The sequence below is a fragment of the Cornus florida genome, unplaced genomic scaffold (assembly GCF_030987335.1).
Source record: "Cornus florida cultivar Cherokee Brave unplaced genomic scaffold, ASM3098733v1 CherokeeBrave_3.0.0_Hap2_Chr06, whole genome shotgun sequence".
NCBI classification, from domain to species: domain Eukaryota; kingdom Viridiplantae; phylum Streptophyta; class Magnoliopsida; order Cornales; family Cornaceae; genus Cornus; species Cornus florida.
The window spans coordinates 94764616-94789212 of record NW_026775576.1 but is presented as its reverse complement, the minus strand read 5'-3'; the positions used below and the strand labels follow the sequence as shown (position 1 = coordinate 94789212).

The following is a 24597-nucleotide window of genomic DNA, read 5'->3' as shown; positions in this document are numbered from 1 at the left end:
TTTTCAATTGTTGGAGCTCACATGACAGCTTTATTCCTATTGTCAAGTCAATTTGGGATAACCCTGTTAAAGGTTTCACTATGTTCCAAGTCACTTCTAAGCTTAAATGTCTTAAGGGTCCTCTCAAGCAACAACTTGCCAAAGAATTCAGTGAGATTGCCATAAAAGTCCAACTGACCAAGGAAAAGCTATCCCTTTGCCAAACTGCTTTGGATAATGTCCCAAATGATCCTGTCCTTTGAACGCAAGAGAGAGAGATCCTTACATCATATAAAAAACTCAAAGAAGCAAAAGAACTCACCTACAGGCAAAAATCTAGGGTTTAATGGCTCAATGAGGGGGATTCCAACATTGCTTATTTTTTCAAGACCATGTCATCAAGATTCAAAAGAAATAAAATTACCAGTCTCTTGGATGCCACTGGTCATATCATTGACACTGAAGTGCTTATCAAGCAAAAAGTCCTCTTACATTTCCAAACCACACTTGGACAGCACCACCACAGCTACCCAGGTACTGCTTCACTTGCACCATTCATTTCCAATATGGTTAAACCTGAATGTATACCTGCTCTGGTAGCAATACCTTCTAATGAGGACATCTACCATTGCATGTTCTCACTAAGCAATGATAAGGCCCCATGACTTGATGGCTTTAATGCTCTCTTTTTCAAAAAGCATAGCCTGTAATTGGGCATGATATCACCCAAGCCATTAAAGAGTTCTTCATCACAGGGAAGATACTTAAAGAAATTAACAACTCCTCAATCACACTTGTACCCAAAGTCACAAACCCCACATCACTTAATGAGTTTAGACCCATATCATATTGCACTACCATCTACAAATGTGTCTCAAAACTCATTGCCAACAAACTCAAACCAATCCTCCCATCCATCATAAGCCCATCCTAGTCAGCTTTTATCCATGGTAAGCATATTGAGGATAACATCCTTATGGCACAGGAACTCCTCAATAGCTACCACAGATTCACTGGTTCACCTAGGTGTACAATGAAAATTGACCTAAGAAAGGCCTTTGATACCATCAATTGGGACTTTATCTTGGACACTCTTAGGTTATTGGGTTTCCCTACTATTTTCATAACTTGGGTGGAATTATGTATAACCACTACTTCATTCATCATATCCCTTAATGGTGAATTCCATGGCCATTTCAAAGGAGCCAAAGGGCTAAGACAGGGTGACCCCTTATCACCATCACTATTTATAATTACTATGCAAGTCCTATCCTCAATCCTTAGCAAGACAATTTCATCGAACCCCTTCAAATACCATTGGAAGTGCAAAGAATTTACCCTCACCCATTTGATATTTGCTGATGATGTTATGCTTTTTTGCCATGGAAGTGTTCCCTCTGTACAAACACTGCTTAAAGCCACTGAAATTTTCTCAAACATGTCCGGGCTCCATGACAACCAAGATAAAAGTCAAATCTTCCTCTCTGGTGTGGCCCCTGAAGTTGAATCTACCATTCTTAACCTTGCTAGATTTGAACAAGGATGTTTACCCATAAGATACCTAGGGGTTCCTCTGATTCCCACCATGTTGAAAGCTGTGGATTATAAGGCACTCACTGATAAGGTTACAGCAAGAATAAGGCATTGGCCCAATAAGTTTCTTTCCTTTGCAGGAAGGGTTCAGCTCATAAAATCTATCCTCTTCAGCACTCAAACCTACTGGTGTACCAAATTCATCCTCCCCATGAGGATTATTAATGAACTCACAAGCATTTTCAGAGCCTTTTTATGGTCTGGACCCGAGCTTAAGAAGCATGGTGCTAATGTGAAATGGGCTTCTGCGTGCCTCCCAAAAAGGGCTGGTGGTTTAGGTATTCCTGAATTGCACTCATGGAATATGACTGCTATTTTAAAGCACCTTTGGAACATCATCAAGTCTAAGGAAAACATGTTATAGATCATTTGGATTAATACATACTTGCTGAAAGGAAGGAGTATTTGGGAGGTTAGTACTCCAAGCCAATGCTCTTGGACATGGAGGAAGTTGCTCCAGCTCAGACCTGCCATCAGACCACTTGTCAAGCTCGAAATTGGAAATGGTATGAACTCCAATTTTTGGTTTGACAATTGGTCACACCTTGGCCCTTTACATCTTAAAATTACTTGTCAACAAATTTCCTCATCATCATTTGACAATATGACTAAGGTAAGTGCTTTCATCACTGATTCTTCATGGTCATTCCCAACCACCATCACAAACATCATTCCCCAACTCTCCCTCCACAACTTATTACCCCAGCCAAATTCTTTAATTCCTGACAAACTACACTGGATCCCATCACCAACAGACAAATTTTCTATTCCCCATACCCTTAAATACTTTACCCAGCATATTCCTTCCCTCCATTGGACTCATCTAGTTTGGACTAAACCAATGATCCCAAAACATTCATTTATCATTTGGCCTGCCATCCAATCCAGATTGGCCACACTAGATAGGGACTGCACCTCCTACCTGAATTTGCCAAACCTGTGCCCACTGTGCAATCTAATACCAAAATCATACAACCACCTATTCTTTCAATGTTCCTTCCATTCACCCATCTGGACATTCTTGCAAGCACATTGTGGCTTTCACATTCTTCCCTCCTCATGGAATGAATTGATAGCTTGGGCTACTCACCATTGGAAGGGCAAAACATTGGACTCCAGGCCACACATTTCAAGGTTAGCACTCACAGCCCTGGTCTACAACATCTGGACAAGACGTAATTGAAGGGTATTCAAGAGGAAAAGGCTCTCTGCGAACTCCATCTTGAACAATTTGAAGGAATCAATTCGCCCTAAACTCATTGCTGACCCTTCACTGGACTCTCCAATTAACAGGCGAATTATATTTGATTGGAACATTTCTTAGTCCGTGCTGCGTCCACCACCGCGACCTCCAGACTAGGATTGGAGATAGAAGCCCCATCTTCTTGGATTGCTTCATCTGTTGCCTAAATGGCTGCTCACCGGATTCGCGGCTAACTGTCATGTTCATGTTTGTATTTGTGGGCTTTTCAGCCTTGTAAGCTATCTCCTTGCTTGGGCCGTCCTATTTGGACTTGGTCTTTGTAATTGCCTATCTCAGGCTTCTTATTTATATAAATTAACTTTAACTTTCAACCAAAAAAAAAAAAGTAAAAGTTTTATTATTTACAGTTTATTACTATTTTGAGTTTTCCATATGAATCGGATTGAACTTGCAATTTATTCACCAAAAAAGAGTTAAAATGACAACTAATTATGTTCTAGGACCCAATGTGTTCTTGAAAAGTAGAAATTTTTGGGATTGTTGACTATACTGTCTTTTTTTATCTTTGAATGATTGTGTTTAGTAAATGGCAGAAAACTAATATCAAAGAGAGATTTTTTTGGAGGGTCCATATAGGGTGTTAGATTGACAATGTAGAGAATAATATCTAATGACATTATGATGTCGGTCCTTATTCAAAGTTTTAGAATTATAAATTATTATTCATATAAAATTTATTTGTTATTATTGTAAGCAAAACTTGAATCATATAACCCGAAAAGGTTTAAAAAATACCTTATTTTGCTATTAGGAAAAATCCAGTTAAATAAGTTGATCTCCTAATAAAACTCAAAATCTTGTACAAATATTAATCAATAAGAGTCGATATACGATTCATATACCGACATAAAAATAATTTAAAATAAAATCATTAATTTCTACGTTGAATAACTTTAAAATCGAAGTTGAATTTTTTTTAATAAACACAAAACTATAGCAACACCCGAAACAAATCATATCTATAGCTTCTTATTCTTAAAAACTTTTAAAACATAATTTCGGTGGTGTTGTCAATTATAACGTGACAAAACCATTTTTTTGTGAATTACGACTTCAAGATCCATGATGAACTGATTAAAGTTTTTCTCCGATGATCCATTGGATGCAATTGCATTTTCCAATGTTATTTTTACCTTCTTGATCTCATTCTTCAATTCATCAGCCGATTTTCCACTCATCAGACGGTTGATCTTCTCTGCGGCTTCTCTCCTAGTGATTGATTTCTCATCACATACATTGATCCCGATCCTCCAATCATCGACAACTAATTTTCGATTAATGATTTGATCAGAGTGTAAAGGGAAACAAAGCAATGGAATAGTACACCATACACTCTCCAGTACCGAGTTCCATCCACAATGAGTTAAGAACCCTCCAATGGACGAATGCGAAATCACATCAATCTGAGAGCACCACGTCACGATCAACCCTCTATCTTTGACACCCTCTTCAAATCCAACAGGTAGGGAATAGGTCTCCACAGAACTTACAATGTCTTGCCGAAGCACCCAAATAAAACTCACTCCACTGAGCCAAAGCCCATGGGCTAGCTCCATTATGGTCTCTTTACTAACATTGGCCAAGCTACCAAATGAGACATATAAAATTGACCCAGTGGGCTTGGTGTTGAGCCACTGGGTGCAATCTGATTCGGACCAAAGGCTCGTGGGCACAATGCTCTTGGTGAAACCAGAAGGGAAAATGGGCCCAATTGCAAAAATGGGCTGCTTTTGATTGAAGGCTGAGATTGTTTCTGATTCGAGCTCATGTACTGTGTTACAGAGAATAAAATCCGCTCTCTTGACGCCATCAAAAGCCTTGAAGATGATCTTGTGAAACGTGGTTGACTTATCTGTATCTTGAAGAACTGACATCAAGTCCGTTGGTTGGATAGACTCGACCCCGGGTATGTAATCTAAGGCGTCCTTGCGATTACCTATCAAATGAGCCAACCAAATAAATAAGAAAATATATTATACATATTTTCCATCTTAAATTTTAAATGGTTATACAAGTATTCTGAATTTACTTTAGGGATAGAAAATCAATAATTATTCAATGCACATGAAAAAATATATATATATATATAAAAGAGATCCGACACTATTTGATCAAAAAATAATAATTATAGAAATATTATATACACATATTTTCTATATCAAATTTCAAAGATAAACATTGTGAACATGAGTGGTGGAAAAGAGTGGCAAGTGGTAGTGTTTATTGTCTGCAGACTGCACTGGCGGCGGTTCTGGTCATAGTTTCCTTCTTTATTCCGAAATCTATTTCGGTTATTTCTCTATTCACTCTCTCACTCTAATAATTCTTGTCCAATTTCATGTTTATATTTTCCTCTTTCTAGATTTCATTGGTTTTCTTATTCTCTCTCTAAACTTCACCGGATTGCCGGTGATTAAAAATTTAGACACTTTCCTTGGACCCAACTTGGAAATGGTCAATCAGATTTCATATTGCTGTCTTGGTACGTTTCTTTATATATATATATATATATATATAGAAAAGAAAGAAAGTACAAGTGTACACACCTTCAGAAGAAGCAAAATGACCATTGGTCCTTAAAAACTCCAAGTGATAGTAGAGAGTGAAGACCAAAGCTGGTTCAGTCCAGAACGAAACATGGACGAGCTTATACTTGTTTGCAATCGTCGACTGCCAAGGGTAGAACGTGTCGGCGATAAGACAATTCACAGGCGGGTCCGCCGTCCGGACTATTAAGATAGACGAGTTCATCTACCATGGCGGGGAAGAGATGGAGGTAAGCCTCCCGTACCTCATTTACGTTGATAGATCGGTCGAACTGTAGAGGAAGACCGTCGCTGACAGTGACATAACGGATGTCCAGACCGGATTCACGGGCTCGGGTGAAGAGGTCGTCTCCGGTTGCGGCATGTGGTTGGGCTTTGCATATCTTGTGATGGGTGGATTCAACGTTGACGAAGGTGATTGTGAAGCCCTTTGATGCAAGCTTCATGGCCAGATGGACGGTTGGGATTACATGACCTTGTAGAGGGTATGATATTATTATAGTATGAGGAGGCTGCTGCTTCTGAAGTTCCTCCATTTTTGTGTATCAAGAGGAGAGAGAGATAGAGAGAACTTGCTTATGAAACTTGCTTCCTTATTTGTGTGGCTGTTGTTGTTGCAGTATGGGAATTATTACACTGGGTCCCATGGTTTATTCTCACGGTAGTTTGCTTTGTCAGGTGTCTTTGTGTGTTTTTTGTAAATGTGTGGGTTTTGTTGCTTTTGTTTGTCGATGGGCTGTGGTGGTTAGTCAGTGGTTTGTTTTGGTTGTAAAAAAAAATTCTGTATATATGTATATATGTCTAAAAAAAAAAAAAAAAAAGAAGAAGAAGAAGAAGTGTATATATATATATAACTAATTAACAATTTTTCTAAACAAATCAACCTGTCCAGGGAATGTCATTGCCAACGTACAGTAGTAATGGGAAAATATTGAATTGACCAAGTGTGTACGTGAGTTTTAAGTGGTTGCTTGCTAAAAAATATATATATTTATATGTATACATATATATTTTGTAACTGTTCAAAAATTATTTTTTAACTTCAAAAATAATGCGTCTGAAGGCTAAGTAAAAACTTGTTCGTGAACAAATAAGACCTTGTACAAGTTTATATTCACAAACTTGTGTTTATGAATCAAAAAAAGCACAAAAGTGACATGCTCACAAACTTATATTTACGGACACATGCAAGTCTATACAAACTAAATATTAATGAAATATACATGAGTAAAGTCTAGCAATATTTTGAATCAACAAATTTATTAAACGAGCTTGAACTCAAAATTGGATCATTTATTTACGAACTCACTCAGGAGCTAAAGAAAAAATAAAGTACAGTTGGACTCTTACCAATTCCTAAAATTTCAAGAATTGGCCAAAAATATATAGTTAATTGATATGCATTCAGCAAAACTTAAAAGCCAAATTTCCTAAAAAGGTGCATCCAATTTCAAGCAACCTAGGTCGCAACTGAAGGAGTCTGCATCGCAACCGAATAATATTGGTTATTGGATCATTTCCATATTTTTGGGGACGTACATTGTTCCGCTTATGAGTAAAGTATACAAAAATGTAACATTTATATCTAAGAATTTATATTATTTCCTAAATATTTACTATCTTTGTGTGCGTGTGTGCTTTATACTCCAACAACAAAAGCTACATGTCATACAAATATTTACTCTGTATTAATCAGTTGTCAAATTTATATAGGGTTAAGTGCAAAAAATACCCTTATAGTATGTATATAGTGCATTTTGCACTCTTACGTACAAAAAATATCATTAAACAATGATATTTGTGCAAATAAGTCCTACTCACACATTTATGACTAAAATGCTCTTACTTACACATTTAATAATATATATAAAAATTAATATTTTGTAAAATGACTAAAATCCCAACACCAACCCATACAAACAACCCACAAGCAGACCCAATTAAACCGTGGCCGGAAAGGACCGAAAACTAGAAGGAAACCACACCCAGTTCACCGGAGGAAGAAAAGATGACAACCCAATTTATCAATTCGGCCTACTGTAATCAGGAACCCAGAAAATTCATCAACAAATTGATCAACCAAACAACAACCAACCACCAATACCCGCAAAGCCGTCAGAGCCTTTAAGGATAGGCAAAAAGCTGAATTTGGCGACGGTGGAGGAGGTGGTGATGAAGCAGAAGCCACCGGAGCCGATGAAGGAGGAAGAGAGTGGTGAGCAATTTGATCCACTCATCGGCTTCAGGGTCGAAAGCGAAGGCTTGGTTGTTCTGGCCGTAGAGGAAGAACCAGGGCTTTTTTGCGGCGGAGACACGAGTGGAGAAAGATACAGAGGTGATAATCGAGTGCCAGAGCTTGCAAATTGTAGAGTGCACGAACATTAATTGACCGAATTGGGAGGTAAGAGAGAATCAGTTCCATTACATCATAACTCACTGTTGGGATTTATATGCCCTGGCATAGCAAATTCCTGTTTGGATTAAGTGACATATGTTCCTGACGTTTCTGAAATATTTATGTCTTATACAATTGGTGAATTCAATGTATTATATTTCGATTCATTATAGAATTGATAGTGTCCATTTGATTACAAGAGATATTTATATATATGTATGTGATGACAATCAATGCATGATATATAAATAGTAATCATAAATTGTTCATAGTCAGTAATTATGGATGGACTCATAATTAATTAAGACTTGAACTGAATCCGCGTTAGGTTGAGATATATTGCGAGAGCCGTCGTATGCAATTGCACCCTATCACCGTCATGGCATTTGACTCTTAAGCATGAGAAAAGTATAAACTATTTTATTAATTAATAATTACTTTAATTTGTTCGGCGGATTCTTCGGGATCCTTAGACCGACATTTTGGGTAGTTATGTAATTAATAGTTAGAGGGTTATATTTTCAATATTTACATCATTGCTACTTGTATTTATTTTGTATTGATTATGGTTGATCACAAAGTAAATTCGAAGGCCTTCGTGTGTTTTTAGACAAAATGATTTATTATATATTTATTTATTTAAATTATTATTTTTTATCAAACAAATGTTTTATTGTGATCGAGTCAGAAATAATCAAAGGGACCAAAATAAATATATTAATTAAGTAGTCGGATTGATGGCTTTATTTATCCGATAACTAATTATGCATAGAGTAGAACGGTTGGTTTAGTGTTGAATGCCACTGTGATGGATCCAAAATGCTAGAGCGAGAGAATCTCAACTTTCTACATTTTCGAAAGTAATCAACTTTGTGAACGCAGACCTCTTCGGCAGCCTCTTCCCTGCCGTCCGCAACCTCCACCGCGAGAAAACGGCTACCTAAGCACCGATACCCGCAAGAACGCCGGAGCCGATCAAGACCCAGTTTCGTGGTCGGTTCTGGTGGTTGCAGTTTTGGGAGTGGAGAGTAAGGTTTGGTAGGGGCATTTTTGAAAGAATAAAAGGGTAAAATGGATATTATATAAATTGAGGATGCTTTTGCATAAATTGAAAAGAATGTGAGTGTTTTTTGTACAATTTTTTAAAAAAGAATAAAAATATTATGAAAAGTATATTTTAGGTATTTTGTTACCCTTACCCCAATTTATATTATATATATATACACACACACGTTACGCTTGGTGGTGGATGGTGTAAATTTTGGTGTTTGTGTGTGCGTGTGAGATAGAGAGGGGATACTCACAGTTAGAAGCAAAATGACCTTTTCTCTTGAGAAGGTCCAAGTGATATTAGAGAGTGAATACCAAAGCAATTTCAGTCCAAAACGTAACATTGACCAGGTTATACTTTTTCACAATCGTCGGGCTCCACACATTGAACGTGTCGCCGACCTAGAATGACACTGGTGGCTCTGCCGTGCGGACTATCTCTCCGACGAGTTCATCCACATGGCTCCCTATGACATGGAGCTGAGCCTCTTAGAACTCAACCAAGTTGTGGAACCGGTCGAACTCCACCGGAAGACCGTCGCTTACGGTAGCGTAACGTATGTTCAGACCAGATTCACGTGCTCCGGCGAATAGGTCATCTCCAGCGCCGTATGGATGGCCGCTGGATATCTGGTGGTCGATTGATTAGGTGTTGATGAAGGTGATGGTGAATCCCTTTGATGCAAGCTTCATGGCCAAATGGACGGCTGGGATTAGATGACCTTGTAGAGGGTATGCGAAAACAATCGCATGAGGCTTTTGGTGAGTGTCCGCCATTTTTCTCACTGAGGGTACGTGTGTGCGTGTGTGTTGGGGGGGGCGGGGGGGAGATCTGAGAGAGACTAGACTATCCGTATTAGCTTAATATATAGTGAACATTTGTCCTAAAATAACAAACGAATTATTATTTAGATGTTTTAATATTATATTAGAGTGAATCTATAATTAAATTACTTGAGGCCATAAAGATCCAACTAATTAAGACAAAAATTATACTTCTAAATTTTGTGAGTTTTGATCTGGTTGACAATCAACTAAACAAAAAAATAATGATTAGTATGTGAATAGTAAAAGTAAAAACAAACTTAAAAAGGTGTTCTATCATTTTATGTTATTTTTAAACATGTTTTTGCTTATGTTAATTTTATTTCTTTGAAAACACAAATTCTAACTGTAAATACATAAAATATATAAATAATCTATCAAAACATAAATAATACATTATATATATCATTTTAAAATAGAATTAAAAATCATTGTACATTTCCCAGACATCCCGACCCGTTCGCATCATATCCTTCAACTTATCGAAAATTTCCAACTATAAAGTAAGTAAGGGACCACCCTACAAAGTTCAAATTTCAAACTACTTCAATAATACCAAGATATTTCTTTATCACTCGTACCATGTTAAAAAGTTGAATACTCTCGTTCAAAAAGGAATATATTTCACTTATAATTCAAAAAAAAAAAAAAATTAAAAAAATGCATTATGATGAAATATAGTATTGACATTAAAGCAATTTGCAACAAAATATAATATTTTAGAGAGTATTATATACAAAATATAATTTAAGGAGGTTATTTGTAAATTCAGACATAACTCAAGAGAGTTTTTTTAGTTTACTCTACAATAATTTAATTCCAAACTTACTGTATATATATATCTGATCATAATATATATATATATATATATATATATATATAAACAAAATCAGCTATATTTCTGTTGACACCCATTTTAGTAAATTTTGTATTTATGACGTGGCAGTAAAGAATGTTGATATTCCACATAGATTGAAATTGAAATTGCATGCAAAGATGGGAAGAGTATTTTGAATTAGCTGTGGATAAAGATCATTATTTTAAAATTTATCTTTTAGTTAGTTTTAATTGCATAATTTTGTTATTTATAAGATTAGTTTATTTTAAATTTATAGTCTAGTTTTAATAGAGTTGTAATGCAAGTAAAATACTTGCATATTGGAATTTGTTTTACGAATTATTCTATAAATAAACAAAGGGGCATGCTGTGCTAGAGGTCTCAGAAACATTTATTATTATTGTTATTTTCTCAAGCTCTTTCCCAGAATAACATCCTTGTTATTTATCTCTCTTTCTTTCTCTCAATATGTCGTTCTATCTCTCTTTCTCTCAATCTCTCCCTCTATATTTCTTTATATATGTATTTCTCTCCCATTTCTATTCTCTCAAATTGTCAATACAAGAAATTCAGGTTTTAGGAACAGTCGAAACTGTCCCTAAAAGCTCTGAAACCGTCCCTAAAGGTCAAATTGGTCCGTGACAAAAAATCTTTAGGGACGTGACAAATAATTTAGACCTTGTATATACTGTCATTAATAAGGTACAAATTAGGGATAGTTTTAAGGACGGTATACCTATAATATTAGGGACGGATGGATGATCTTTAATACATTATTTTTTAATTATAATTATTGTATTAGGGACAGATGGACTGTCCCTAATACATTATTTTTTTAATTATAGACTGTCCCTAATACATTATTTTATATTTTTTATTTTTTATTTTTTATTTTTTTATGCTTAATTGATTTGTGGGTTTAACCATTCCAGAGACATGTAAAACATAAACAAAATAAATTTACAATAAAGTTCAAAAAGATATTACTAGCCATGAAACAAAATAAATCCACAATAACATTCAAGATTCATAAAATCTCCAGTTTTCTAAACAAAAACTAAAACCATCTGCTAGCACAAAAAATAGTTCCATCCTCTTGAAACTAGATTTTAAGTCATCAGAATACAACCCAAAAAAGATTAAAGAGTTTAGAAATCAACTAGTTGATCATCAAAAAGCTCCAAAATTTGTGTACCAAAAAATTTATCTCTTTATCGCATTAGTCATTCTGTTGGTTGTTGTGGTGGTGCTTGTTGGTGGTGTTGATATTGCCACCATGTTGATGGCGGCTGCTACTGCTACTGGGAATCTGATGGAGACTGTTGTTGGTGGAATCATGGTGGCGGCAACTGCTGTTGTTGTTGATATTGGATAAACAATATAAATAGGTATTATTTAAAGAAAAAACAAAGTTATTATTTTGCATATTCAGAGATAGGAATTCTAATTCATGGGGCTGTAACAGAATGATATTAGATGAGTAAATGGCTGTAAACAAAGTTATTATTTCGCATATTCAGAGGTAGGAATTCTAATTCATGGGGCTGTAACAGAATGATATCAGATGAGTAAATGGCTGTGTGAGTCTCTAGCCAATGAAAAAAAAAAAAAAAAGAAAAAAAAAAAAAAAAAGGAAGAAGTTTTTGGCTAAATGAATTTTTCCTGCTTCAACCAGTTATTCTGATCTATACACATGAACTCTTGTTCTGTCACTTCTGTGCACAGTAGGATATGGTAATGCACGCAAGTTATTTGTATGTGACTTGCCACTGTTTAACACAAATGGTATCAAGTTGGTCAAATGTAAATCCTAATCCAAAAGACTCATATTTCAATATTTTCAATTTTAAGATTTTAATTATTGTTTTCCAGTTTTTGACATATATCTCCACTTTTCTTCCAGTATTACTATATGCCAATATATATTCTGCTATAGGTTGTGCGCTTCTCCCCTCAAAAAAATTGAGATACATAAAAATAAAAATAAAATACTATATCCCGTCACATGTTCCCGTGATTTGTTTTTCCTTTCCATCTTTGTTTCATTTTGTTCAATTAGAAAGCTTCTGCTTTGGAATCTCTTGAATCATATATGCTGTTTTTAAAATGTTAATGTGATTTTAAGTGCTTTGAATTCTTTACCATCCCAGATATGAATAATGCTTTTGGAATTCTAAAGAATACAACATCTTGATTGCATAGCCATGAACAGAATTGGTAACTTGGATGTAGCAGAGGGTATGAGATTGGGTCCGTTGACTAATGACTGATGCAAACATGTCAATGCCCACGAGAATAATAGTAGTCTTTTTTAAAAGAATTTGCCCAAGATTGTATAACCACTAATTACAATTTTACTAGCAAAGAAAGCTGATTCGCTGAGGCTAAGGTGTGCATGAACGAATATTGTTTTGCAAAAGACTACTTTTGAGATTTGCGATTAAGAAAATTGGATTTAGAGTTTGTTTGGATTCCTCATAACACTTTGAAAAGAAACATTATGAAATTCAATACCTTGACAGAGGTGATAGTAAAAAAAAAAAAAAAAACAACGTAGGAGTGCATCTAAAATACTTTTTAAAATGGAAAACTCGATTTTATACCTCAATTGTTACATCTATTGTGATGCGATTGGAGGCTATGAAAAAAAAAAAAAAAAAGGTACCAATCCATAGTATCTGGGGCTTTACATTCTATAAATTATTGTAAAAAAAATTCTACCAATATTTTCTTTAGATCCTAATTGTATTTGTTTTTTAAAGAATGAATGCCAACTTATATTACAGTCCACGCAATGAATGAAAACCACACTTCATCGGCAACAATTCCCCAGAAATTCATAAACCCAAATTACCCTGGAATCAGCCTTTCAATATCCCATTAAGGCACTGCATAAGCTTTTTATCTTAGCAGAATATACTCTGTCCTAATTATTTCCATGGTTAACCTTACATTGAACTTCCAATATTATTCAAAAATGAACCACAACATGAAACTCTTTTTATTTATGAAATTCCCTAAAGACTTTAAAACTGCATAAATCAACTGAAGCCATTAAAGCTTACCTTGCTAAAATAAACGTAGCTTCAAATTTGATCATGCAAATCTGTGTGTGTATGAAAGGGAACCCATCTCTCCCTCTTTCCCCAAGCTGATATACATATTTAAATATCCAAAAATATGCATCTGTGTCATGGAAAGGAAAGCAAGCATTTCTAATAAAGGAGGTTCCATCAATGAAATAATAATCATTAAAAACCATAAAATGGAAGAATGAAAGCATCTTATAAAAGATCAAAAACAAATAATATATATCAAATTTGTTAGCCAAATCCTATGTCATTGTTTTTTTGCCAAGCCACAATGAAAAAAAATATATATGTGTATATATATATATATATATAGAGAGAGAGAGAGAGAGAGAGAGGGAAGATAAGATAAGCCTCTATCATTACTACGGAGTACAATGGTAAGTTATTGTGATTAAATAATACACATAAGCTACATAGCTAAGTTGTAATTGTCGAAGGTTAGGTAATGGCCTTTATGAGTAAAGATAAGAATATGACATAAAGACAATCCTGAATTTCAGAAAGTGACTCCCTTTAAAAGCTATATTATATCATTGTGCATAACGAGAAAAATGTCCACTTTAAGAAAGCCATACTTTTTTTCGCAGTTTTAAAAGCAACCTACATTTATATTCATTGCAACAAAACCAGAGGAGGATTAATATATAACACACTTCAATACATTTATATTCATTGGAATAGAATCGAAGTCGGAGAATTAATATATAACACACTCCAACTTTAGATATGCTTAAAATATAGTAGAACTTTATCTGAAGATTCGTAAATTTGGCTCAGTGATTTAAGAATGAACAACCTTAGTTGATTCCACTAAGTTCATTATGTAGAGTAACATACTGTGCATTCTATACTTCAATGCCTTTCTTTGCACCATATGCATTTGACTGGTTTCTTCATGCTTCTAGTCCAAGGTTATACTGTCCTGGTCAGTCCATGGGAGTCCAAAGGAGGACACTTAATTTAAGAGGAATATCACCTATAGTGTAGTCTTCATAGGGTATTAACGTCAATCCTAGAAAAAAAACAATGGAAGGATCCAAATCTCATTCATCCTCTCGCAATTTTCAAAATTATAACTTTTTGTCATCAAAACACATTTTCGTAATTTCACAGCCATTTTATTTCACAAAAGTCACAATTGAATGAAAGACTAAGGTAAGAGAGGGTCAGTAATTGTAATTGTCAAAGGTTAGGTAATGGCCTTTATTGTTTCAAATATTTATTATTGAAGTTTTTTTTTTTTTTTTTTTTTTGAAAAATAAAGCAACTGACATTAAATGATTAATTACAAACAGGCCCAATTGGGCAGCAGGGGCTGTGCCCAACCTGAAACAACCTAACATTCATTAACCGTCAAAATAACTATTAATTGAAGAGGTTATCTAAACCATCTCAGGTGAGATATTGGAGTTACTCTTCAAGACTAATGCTAAGAATCAAAGCAAAGCAAAGTACTAGTAAAATGAAAAACAAGAACAATATATAAATATCTAGTACACAAATCCATTTCACTTTACATTCCATGGTGTTAATAGGAGGAGGTAGATAAGTGTGAAAGATTAATGCAATCCCATTGTATTTGAGGAGTCAATTTTACATGTGTACACCAACAAATTAATTCATCAATGTCAAAAGAAGAACAAACATATTTATAAATACATAACTACTCGAGTTTAATTTGATATATAAGATTACAAATTTAATTGAATCAGTGCATTTCATGTCTCAAAAAGCTTACTTATTACATACACTAAACAATGAACATTGGAATTCACTATCCAGAAGACATACAAACTCTTATCAACTGGTTTAATTTAATTTAAGGGCACATCTGTTGAAACTAGAAGAATATATCTAATTGCAGGATGCCATACTGAGGGTTTCAGATTAAGCACTATGATAATAAAGCTAATTAAGGCACTGGGTATATATTGCCTCTCTCTCTCACACAAACACACACACTTGGGCACATTAAGCATTGGACTGCCTCTCTCACTCTCACTCTCTCTCACACAAGCGCACACATCAAGCTAGTGTTGTTCAGTTACAGAGATTATAATACAAGGCCAAATAATCACAACCAGAGTGGTTGGCCTTTTTCAGATATATGGAAGTAACTAAAATAAAATCATTCAGTAGGATAACATTGATCCTTACATCTTCATATAATCGAGAAGCATATACCAGTATATATCTTCATCTCTTCAGCCATTACAAACGTAGAAGTATACAACAATTGATCTTGCTCAGATTCTTGACACCGGACTGATTCAAACACGTAATAAGCACAAACTGGTGGGTGAGAAATGTGACAATATCCTGGTAAAATGACTCTAAATTATGTGAAACAGTTTTCATTTCTTTTATATAAAAAATATAGCTTTATATCTATACAAGAGAATAGCTGAGAAATGTGATAGTAGAGAGTAGTAGTACAACTTGATAACATAATCCCATTTGCAATCAATGTTTCCAAGTTAGTTGTGTATACTAGGGTTTAATTGTAAAACTCGAAAGACCAGAATCAAACCATCAAACAAGAATGCAACATAAGGTCGTGATCCAATTATATCCAAATACCTATCATCATAATTTAAGTTAAATATAAATGAATACAAAGCCATGAAATAGATGCTAACGCAAAAAGAACTTTTATATATATATATATATATATATATATATATATAAGGGTTTATAAAGTTCCATCACAATAGTGTACCTCTTAATTCTGATAGCCTCCTCTAATCCCGAGAATCTCTTCAAAGCAACAAAGAATCGCTTCTGCAAATGTGACTTTTTTCCTAAATTAAACACAATACAACAAACAAAATAGAAATAGAACACAGAATTCAAATTCTGTCAAAGTGATTTCACAGTGTAACAAGCACATAACGAGTTTTTTAACAAGCACATTACAAATCAAACTCGTTATATCTCAAACCTATATTTCCCACAGCAATTCAGACTCGAACCACAAGCCGACTCCAGATTTGTAATTTACCCCTTCGATTGTTAGGCCTTTTGCAATTTCGAAACCCTACAACATGCATTTGCATAAAAAAAACTAAGGTGAGGATCATTAAACCGAAGTGGGTATATGAATGTCAAATCGCAGATGGGGGTTCTCTGAAAATCGAAGAAAGAAGTATAATCCCTAAAATTTTGAAAAAAAAAAAATGTTGTACCTCAAGAGTAAGAGTCGTTGTCGGAACGATTGGGTCATTTGGCCTTTGCTGTTGGAAGCTAAGGTGGAAGAGCCTCTGTCTTCTGCGACGATGGAAGAGGGTGGAAGAGACTCTATCTTCTGCGAGGGTGGAAGAAGGTGGAAGAGGAGTGAGGGCTTAAGGCGGGTTAAGAACTGAAGATAGGTATATGGATCAGATGTAATGATATTAAACAACATAGTTCTTCAATATTTTATTAAATAAAATAATTTTATATATTATAATTTTGCTCTTACAAAAGCGCCAAAGAAGGAATGAAGCGCCAAGTTTTGCCGCCCTATTTTTTGTGGAATTGGGGACGGGTTATTTAAGGTTTTAGGGACAGTTTTAAAGCCCGTGCCAAAAAAGATGGTTTTAGGGACTGTGCCAAAAAATAAGATTTTAGGGACATTTTTTAAAGACTATGCCTAAAAAAGAAGGTTTTAGGAACAGTTTTTAAGACTGTCCCTAAAGGACTGTCACTAAAACCCATATTTCTTGTAGTGTGTTACTATATTTATTCATTGATAAAGTCCTTTTAATTAAGGTAATTCAGAACTCAAGAGAGGAGTTTTATTATTCTCTTTCTCCTTGCATCGCCTGATAGTCAATATTCTCAAAGATACTAGCGTTAATAACTCACACTCAAACCATACAATTGGTTCTGGCACGCCCGCAGCAAATCAAAATTAGGATCGGCTAAGCCAGCCAATTTTAACATCAACATTCTTAGCACGCCCGGTGGGACCCCACTAGGTAAGTGATTTATAGTAAAAATATGCAGTCGGCTTCTCAACCAACTTACGAATATTCTGATTAGTCATATCAGCCGATGTACCAGAATTCTAATCAACTATATGGTTGGCTAAACAATTATAAGCAACCAGTTACTGATTATCAGTAGACGCCAACAATTGATTATCGGCAAGTTCCAGCAGTCGATTATCAGCAAGTGGTAAACCAGTCACTAGTAGCCGATTATCGGTAGGACATACACGGGGGCAACTGATGGCCAATCAGTCATATGGTTGGCCTGAAAGTAATCACCAACCAGTAGCCGATTATCAACAAGTGGCAAACTAGTCACCAGCAACCGATTATCAGCAGGTGGTAAATCAACAAATGGGAGAAATAAAATCCCACATAAATCCCCAGATGGGAGAATTTAATTAGAAGGTATTTGCCCAATTGGGGGAAGAGATTATTCAGGATTTGAAAGTAATGAAGGCTCAGATATCGGCTATCCAAAGTCGTCATCAAGCTGAAAACTCGGCATCTCAACGAGCTCATAAATCAAATTTCAACGGATTTCTTTACCGTTGACAAACATTTCCCAAGGGCCATAAACAACTACGATAGGAATTGTCCCGCCGAACACAACTCTTGGCATGCCAATCGGCAATCCGCCGATAATAACAGAAATACCATTGATGCCGATTGAGCCGAATGTAAAATCGGCAAAGGTTATTCTAGAACGTCCACCAGTTATACCGATTCCCCCTCAGAGAGAACAACAAGATATGTAAGGCAATCAAAACCAAGGAAGGAACAATCCACGGGCTCCATTAGCACCACCGGCGGCTGCCGGGGGGCATGTGATTACAAACCCACAACGGGAGTGGGTTGATCCGTATGCTCCACTTCAGCCTAATGATCCTCCAATTTATAATGCAGAAATCGATAGGGCACTGATTTTAGCCCTAATCCAGGCTGAGGTAGCTTAGCTTAAGGGTGTAAACGTCCTTAGCCTGTGTACAGGAAACCTTATCTTGACCAGGTGGTAACTCAGCATGTCACCCCTGTATCACAACTTCCATTACATGAGGGGCTGCAGATAACCAGTACCGAAATTGGCCAGTCTTGTCGATCTCGGTAGGAAATTTTATCAGAAAATCAGTAGCAAAGTTTGCCAAAGTATTATCAGTCACCGACTGCCGATTATCGGCAAGTTCCAGCAGCCCGATTATCAGCAGGTGGTAAATCAGTCACAACAAATGATTTATCAACAACAAAGTTGGAAAAGTTATCAGCCTGGTATTGATGAATGGAAGGGTACAAATCGGCTGAAAGTAAAGCGGCCTATGTACCAGAATTCTTTGCCAATTGTGTGACATCTAAAAATCGGCAAAAACAATCATCAACTAAAAGAATTATTTTAGCTCGCTGTCCTCAGCCCAATTTTAAGAAAAGAAAAAAAAAAGACTAACTGATGTTAATTTCAATAAGTTACTTAGAGCTCAGTTGAGAAAATCGACTGAGACAAAATCAGCTAAAAGAAAATTAGCTAAAAGACCAGCGGCTATCGAGGGGCATGTGATTGCTAACCCCTAACAAAAGTTAGTTGATACATACCCTCCACTTCAGCTTGCCGATTATAGTGGGTAATGCTTACTGACCAATGGATTTTTGGGCATGATATAGTCCTATCGATTGAGCTTAATGTAAAATCGGCTAAGGCAAAATCAGCTAAGAAAACTCCTTACTGACACAATGTCATTGATCTAGTAGAGATAATAGGCAGATCAGCTTGAATGACATTTCACAGTAATTTAATTCTTGCCAATCATAATCAGGATTTGCTAACGGAGTTAGAAACACTACAAGAAAAATAATTTTTTACCACGGTGAAAAACGCTTTCGACCACGGTTCTGCACCGTCGTAGAAAGTCTTCTTTCAACCACGGTTCTCCACCATGGTAGAAAAAAAGACTTTCTACCACGGTGCAAAACCGTGGTAGAAAGTGTTATTTAATTTAAAAAAAATATATATATAGTGTAACCTATATGAGGCCTTTTTTTTCCTCTACTACTAGCCTTGTAAGGACCCAGATGCAAGCCCTCAATAAATAAAAAAATAGCATCATAACCAAAATAACTTACAACTGACCAATAACATCATATATATATATATATATATATATATATATATATATATATATATAACCAATTTCAAATCATTGTTTTATACAAAAATTATCCATATACAAATTTCAAAAAGTACATGATCCACACCTTATATCTTTACTTAATTAAAATAAAACAAAAATTCTTCATATCTTCTTGCTCTTGCTCTGTTTTAGTCTCTCTCTTCCTTCTATGCAACTTTTTCATGAGCCATACAAATAATATAGCGGCAACAAAAAAAGTAACGGCAACCGCAATCCCGCAATCTTAGCTTTGACCTACAAAGATGTAATAGTTGAAGTAAGAGAATGTAAAGCAAATTGTAAAGTTGCCAAAATTAAACCAAACAAAGCAAGCATTATAATAAAGGTACATTGAAAGATTTACTCTTCATATTAACTCAATATCTTGGGTCATTGACATCCAATCACCAAAAGAAATCATTTGAGTAATGAGCAACAAAAGTAATTTGACAAAAACAAATTACATTTGGTTGGTATATTGTTTATACAACAAGCTTATCTTCAATGAATTTTTCGTTTCATGTACCTTTTCAACAGCTGAGCTCTAGTCCTGAAGAGATGGCTGAGGTGGTTACGTTTATTTACTCACTACTATTTTTGACACGATCAGGTGAGGTACAATCATGGGGACTTAATAAGTTTGTCACAAAACCAACTTTCACTGAATTTTTGCCTTGTACTTACATACTGAAATACCAAATTTATTGTCACCTCATTGTTGCACTAAAACGTAGAATCGAACATAGTTTTAAAGCTGAAAGAAGTGTCAACAAAATCTGCTTGTAAGACTACTCTATATTCCTCTGGTCTATAGTTGTTCGGAATGATGTTGAACCCTCTAAAATAGCCATTTTTTCATCAGCCACTGCATTAACGAAATGGATGGCCTTAACTGGGCTGGATGGACAGCTTAAGGGGTTTAGTTTTCTCATGAACAAGTAGACCGGCCCGCATCCCTAAAGACGGGAGAGGCTAAGAAATAGCTTAAGGGAAAGAGTTTTTTATTACTTACGTTTATATATTAAATTTGTGCAAGAAAATTTCATGCAATTGTGATTTTTTTTGGTGGATTATTTCATTTGATTAATCACTAAACACATACTTGAGGGATTTTTTTTTGTCTAAGCAGGATAACACCAAGTAGTGGCCTTTGAGGAAGAACTGGCCTGGGCTTTTACTATTACCCCTTATTGATATTAATAATATTAGGTTAAAATTATAATAATATAAGATAAACAAAAATAGTGCAAAATAATTGTTTTTTTTTTTTTTTCTTAAATAGGTGAAGTCTGTTCTTCCTATTAACTCAGTACCTCTAGAACCTCTAGATCAGACTCCTCACAGCAAGTTGTAAAAAGAATACAATAGAATGGAGGTATTTACATGTGATATCCCCATTAGACAGTCATGAAAACTAATGCGAATACTATGTATACAATATTGGGTGAGCCGGGAATATCATGCCCAGGCTGCCCAGCCAATTAACTTTCATTAAACTGGCCAAGAAGGCAAGAACAGAGATACACCTAAAAGGGGGATCACCTACAAAGAACATTGATCCTACAAGACTACAAGTATTAGATAACCATATTGAACTCGATAAATATAGGCTAATCTTCAACTCTACAGCCGAAGAAACATGAACCTTCAGTAATAGTGGCAGCTGAAAGCTAGCTACTTGACTTAAATAAGGACCAGTACCTTCAACTTGGTACCCAATTCTTCCTTAGACTAGGCCAATTCTATCCCAATAAATCCACATATATATATATATTTTTTTTTTTTTTTGATAAGCAATAAATCCACATACTTATGACTACAACATGAGGAATTCTATGTAAGAGTGTTTTGGATTTCTATATTCAGACAAATTCTATCCTAAACAGCCTGCAAAGTTTTTAATTTTATATAGGAAACAGCTACTTTGGTCTTTTATGATGATCCACGATTAGTTGAAGCAAGGAATTTTTTAACATATAGAAAATTCCATTATTTAGGAGTGATATCTAGTGTTCTAGAACTGAGTTACTACATAGGAGATTTACAATACATAGTTGGAGGATTAATAAAGTTCATATGTTTGTAGTGATCCTATATATATACCTTAATATTATCTATACACTTTCAGGAAGAGATCTAATTAAGTATGATGTGTTTCTATATGGTAAATTCAATTATGTACAATAATTATAAAAAAATGGTCACTCAAGGCACGTGACCCCCTATACATCGCAAAATTGGTCACTTAAGGGACGTGACCCCCTATACACCGCAAAATTGGTCACTTAAGGGACGTGACCCCCTATACACCGCAAAATTGGTCACTTAAAGGCACGTGACCCCCCTGAGCACGAGTATAAAAAGCATTAAAAATGTGGAATCATAAAATTTGTTGTTTATATATTAATAAATTTTATTACTTTATATTGTACTTTGTTTCATATACAATTGGGTGCCCATATTAATTGACAGATTTATGCTTTATGCGGTTAACATCCAATTTATTACTAGCATGAAAAAAACTAGAATAAAAAATATATATATATATTGAATAATTGAAGAAATGACTTACCTGAAGTGATGAGAGCACTCTAAAAGATGGTAGGACCATAGGAAGCTGTAATTGTAAAAATTATAATCCACGATAAAGGCCTTCAGCTTATTCAAGACCCAAGTTCAACCCAAATTTACCAATTAGTCTTTCAAATCCTGCAAAGGGAGATCCTGTTTCAGTCATTATCTTCACAAATATTTATAACTAAAATTCATAAAATAATAAAAAAAAAAGTTTATAAAAATTTCACTAAATAGGATTTAGTTTGCAAAACAATAATTACAGACCATATATATACTACAATGAGAATGAAGGCAAAGCTGAAGTTCAGAGTGTTGTTACATAACTTAGACCCTCCAATGAAAATCAATACCAATTCCAAACCAAGTAATATTAACCATACAGCAACACCATCCCCAAAGAAAGGCACACCTAAAAATCAATCAAACCACATTCAAAGAATAAAAATTGAAATTCAATTGGATACATCTGAGTATTTGAACTTAGACCTGCTCACATTCTCAAAGAAGTTTGCTAAATCAGAAAATAAGGACAATACATAGACACCCGTCCAAGAAACTCCAAGAAACCGGAAAAAAAACATAGACAAAATACTAATATATATATATTATATATATAATATATTTATATTAAAAATAAAAAAATAAAAAAAAAGCGCACACACAGTATGAAGGAAAGTTTTATTGTGAAATGTATTAAGAATTTATACCCACGATTGAAAGGGGCTGAAGCTATAGTCACCATATCAAATCAAACCATATAATCATACAAGTTTTAATTCAGAAATAAAATCAAATAACTCCTCACTAATTAGCTAGTTCACAAGAACAGTAGACAAACTAAAGAAAAAATAAATTACAACTGTAAAATTAACCAGTACCAAAAACCCAATTCTGATACAAGTATGCAGTATCAAATTGACCCCTACCCAGTACTAAAATTTCAGACTTCCACAAATTCAGTCATTATCTTCACAAATATTTATGACTAAAATTCATAAAATAATAAAAAAAGTTCATAAAAAATTTCACCAAATAGGATTTAGTTTGCAAAACAAGAATTACAGATCTTGATTAATTGATTGAAAAAAAAAAAAAAAAAAACCAGACATACAAGTTAGCAGTTGCAGAGAGAGGGGCTTGAGAGTTGAGAGACAGAGGGCCTGCCTGGAACAGCGGGCGATCGAACCTGAAGGATATGGGTTTTGATTTTTTGAACAATCTGAAATGATATGCCGATATGGGTTTTGATATAGGTAATAGGTTTCTAAATTTTGATTCTTGCAGACAGATAGATAAACTGAATTATATGGGTTTTGAACTTCTGATTCTTGTAGATTTTGTAGTTTGCAGTTGCGCCGGGGGGGAGTTCAGAGTCGAGAACGAGAATAGAGATGGAGGCAATTGGTGAGGCTGAAATGATTTGCCCTAAAAATATTTATATTGAATAATTGGAGAAATGACTTACCTGTATAAGGGCCTTCAGCTTGTTTCAACCCAAATTTACCAATTAGTCTTTCAAATCCTGCAAAAAAATTCACTAAATAGGATTTAGTTTGCAAAACAAGAATTACAGACCTTGATTAATTGATTTTAAAAAAAAAATTAAAAACAAAAGCCATACATACAAGTTAGCAGTTGCAGAGAGAGGGACTTGAGAGTTGAGAAACAGAGGGCCAGCGGCTAAAGCTTGCAAACGGCGAACCCGAACTGGAACAGCGGGCGATGGAAACTGAAGTATATGGGTTTTGATTTTTTGAACAACCTGAAATGATATGCCGATATGGGTTTTGATATAGGTAATAAGTTTTGATATTTTGATTCTTGCAGACAGATAGATAAACTGAATTATGTGGGTTTTGAACTTCTGATTCTTGTAGATTTTGTAGTTTGCAGTTGCAGAGACAAAGAGAGGGCAAGTTCAGAGTTAAGAACGAGAATAGAGATGGAGGCGATTGGGGAGGCTGAAATGATTTGCCCTAAAATTGTATGTGTGTGGTCTGTACGTGTGTGAATATATATCTTTTTGTATATAAATATTTTTAAAAAAAAAATTAAGAAATTACCGAGAATAAGACCCGCATAAGCTGAGTGAAAATAATTCACGTTTTTACCACAGTGCAAGAATAAATTATTACCATAACTTTCCATTAACCTTGATAGAAATAGCTGGGATAACACCCATCTAAATCTTAGTGAAATAAATTCACTTTCTACCACGATTATTCTAAAATGGTGATAAAAAAATATAATTACTACCATAGGTTTCCATTAACCAAGGTAAAAAGGTTCTTCTACCACGTTTTTAAAA

General features: G+C 34.9%; 2 long non-coding RNA genes and 1 pseudogene across 7 annotated transcripts; all 3 read right to left on the bottom strand.

Moving 5' to 3' along the window:
* Positions 1 to 3689: 3689 nt before the first annotated feature.
* LOC132313022 (UDP-glycosyltransferase 86A1-like) lies at positions 3690 to 6206 on the bottom strand (annotated as a pseudogene).
* A 5211-nt stretch (positions 6207 to 11417) lies between these two features.
* LOC132313021 (uncharacterized) lies at positions 11418 to 17141 on the bottom strand. Of its 4 annotated transcripts, XR_009483366.1 has the most exons (5): positions 16768 to 17136; positions 16524 to 16619; positions 16302 to 16383; positions 13556 to 13676; positions 11423 to 11842 (listed from the first exon to the last, which is right to left on the bottom strand). It is a non-coding gene; the product is annotated as an uncharacterized LOC132313021 (long non-coding RNA). The 4 variants fall into 4 exon arrangements; XR_009483368.1 differs by having other exon boundaries at positions 11418 to 11839; positions 16302 to 16619; positions 16768 to 17141; XR_009483365.1 differs by having other exon boundaries at positions 11420 to 11842; positions 16302 to 16619; positions 16768 to 17139.
* Positions 17142 to 19691: 2550 nt separating this feature from the next.
* LOC132313020 (uncharacterized) lies at positions 19692 to 24278 on the bottom strand. Of its 3 annotated transcripts, XR_009483364.1 has the most exons (5): positions 23915 to 24278; positions 23755 to 23811; positions 22614 to 22698; positions 22285 to 22421; positions 19692 to 19967 (listed from the first exon to the last, which is right to left on the bottom strand). It is a non-coding gene; the product is annotated as an uncharacterized LOC132313020 (long non-coding RNA). The 3 variants fall into 3 exon arrangements; XR_009483363.1 differs by lacking the exon at positions 22614 to 22698 and having other exon boundaries at positions 22285 to 22436; XR_009483362.1 differs by lacking the exon at positions 22614 to 22698.
* Between the last annotated feature and the right edge of the window lie 319 nt (positions 24279 to 24597).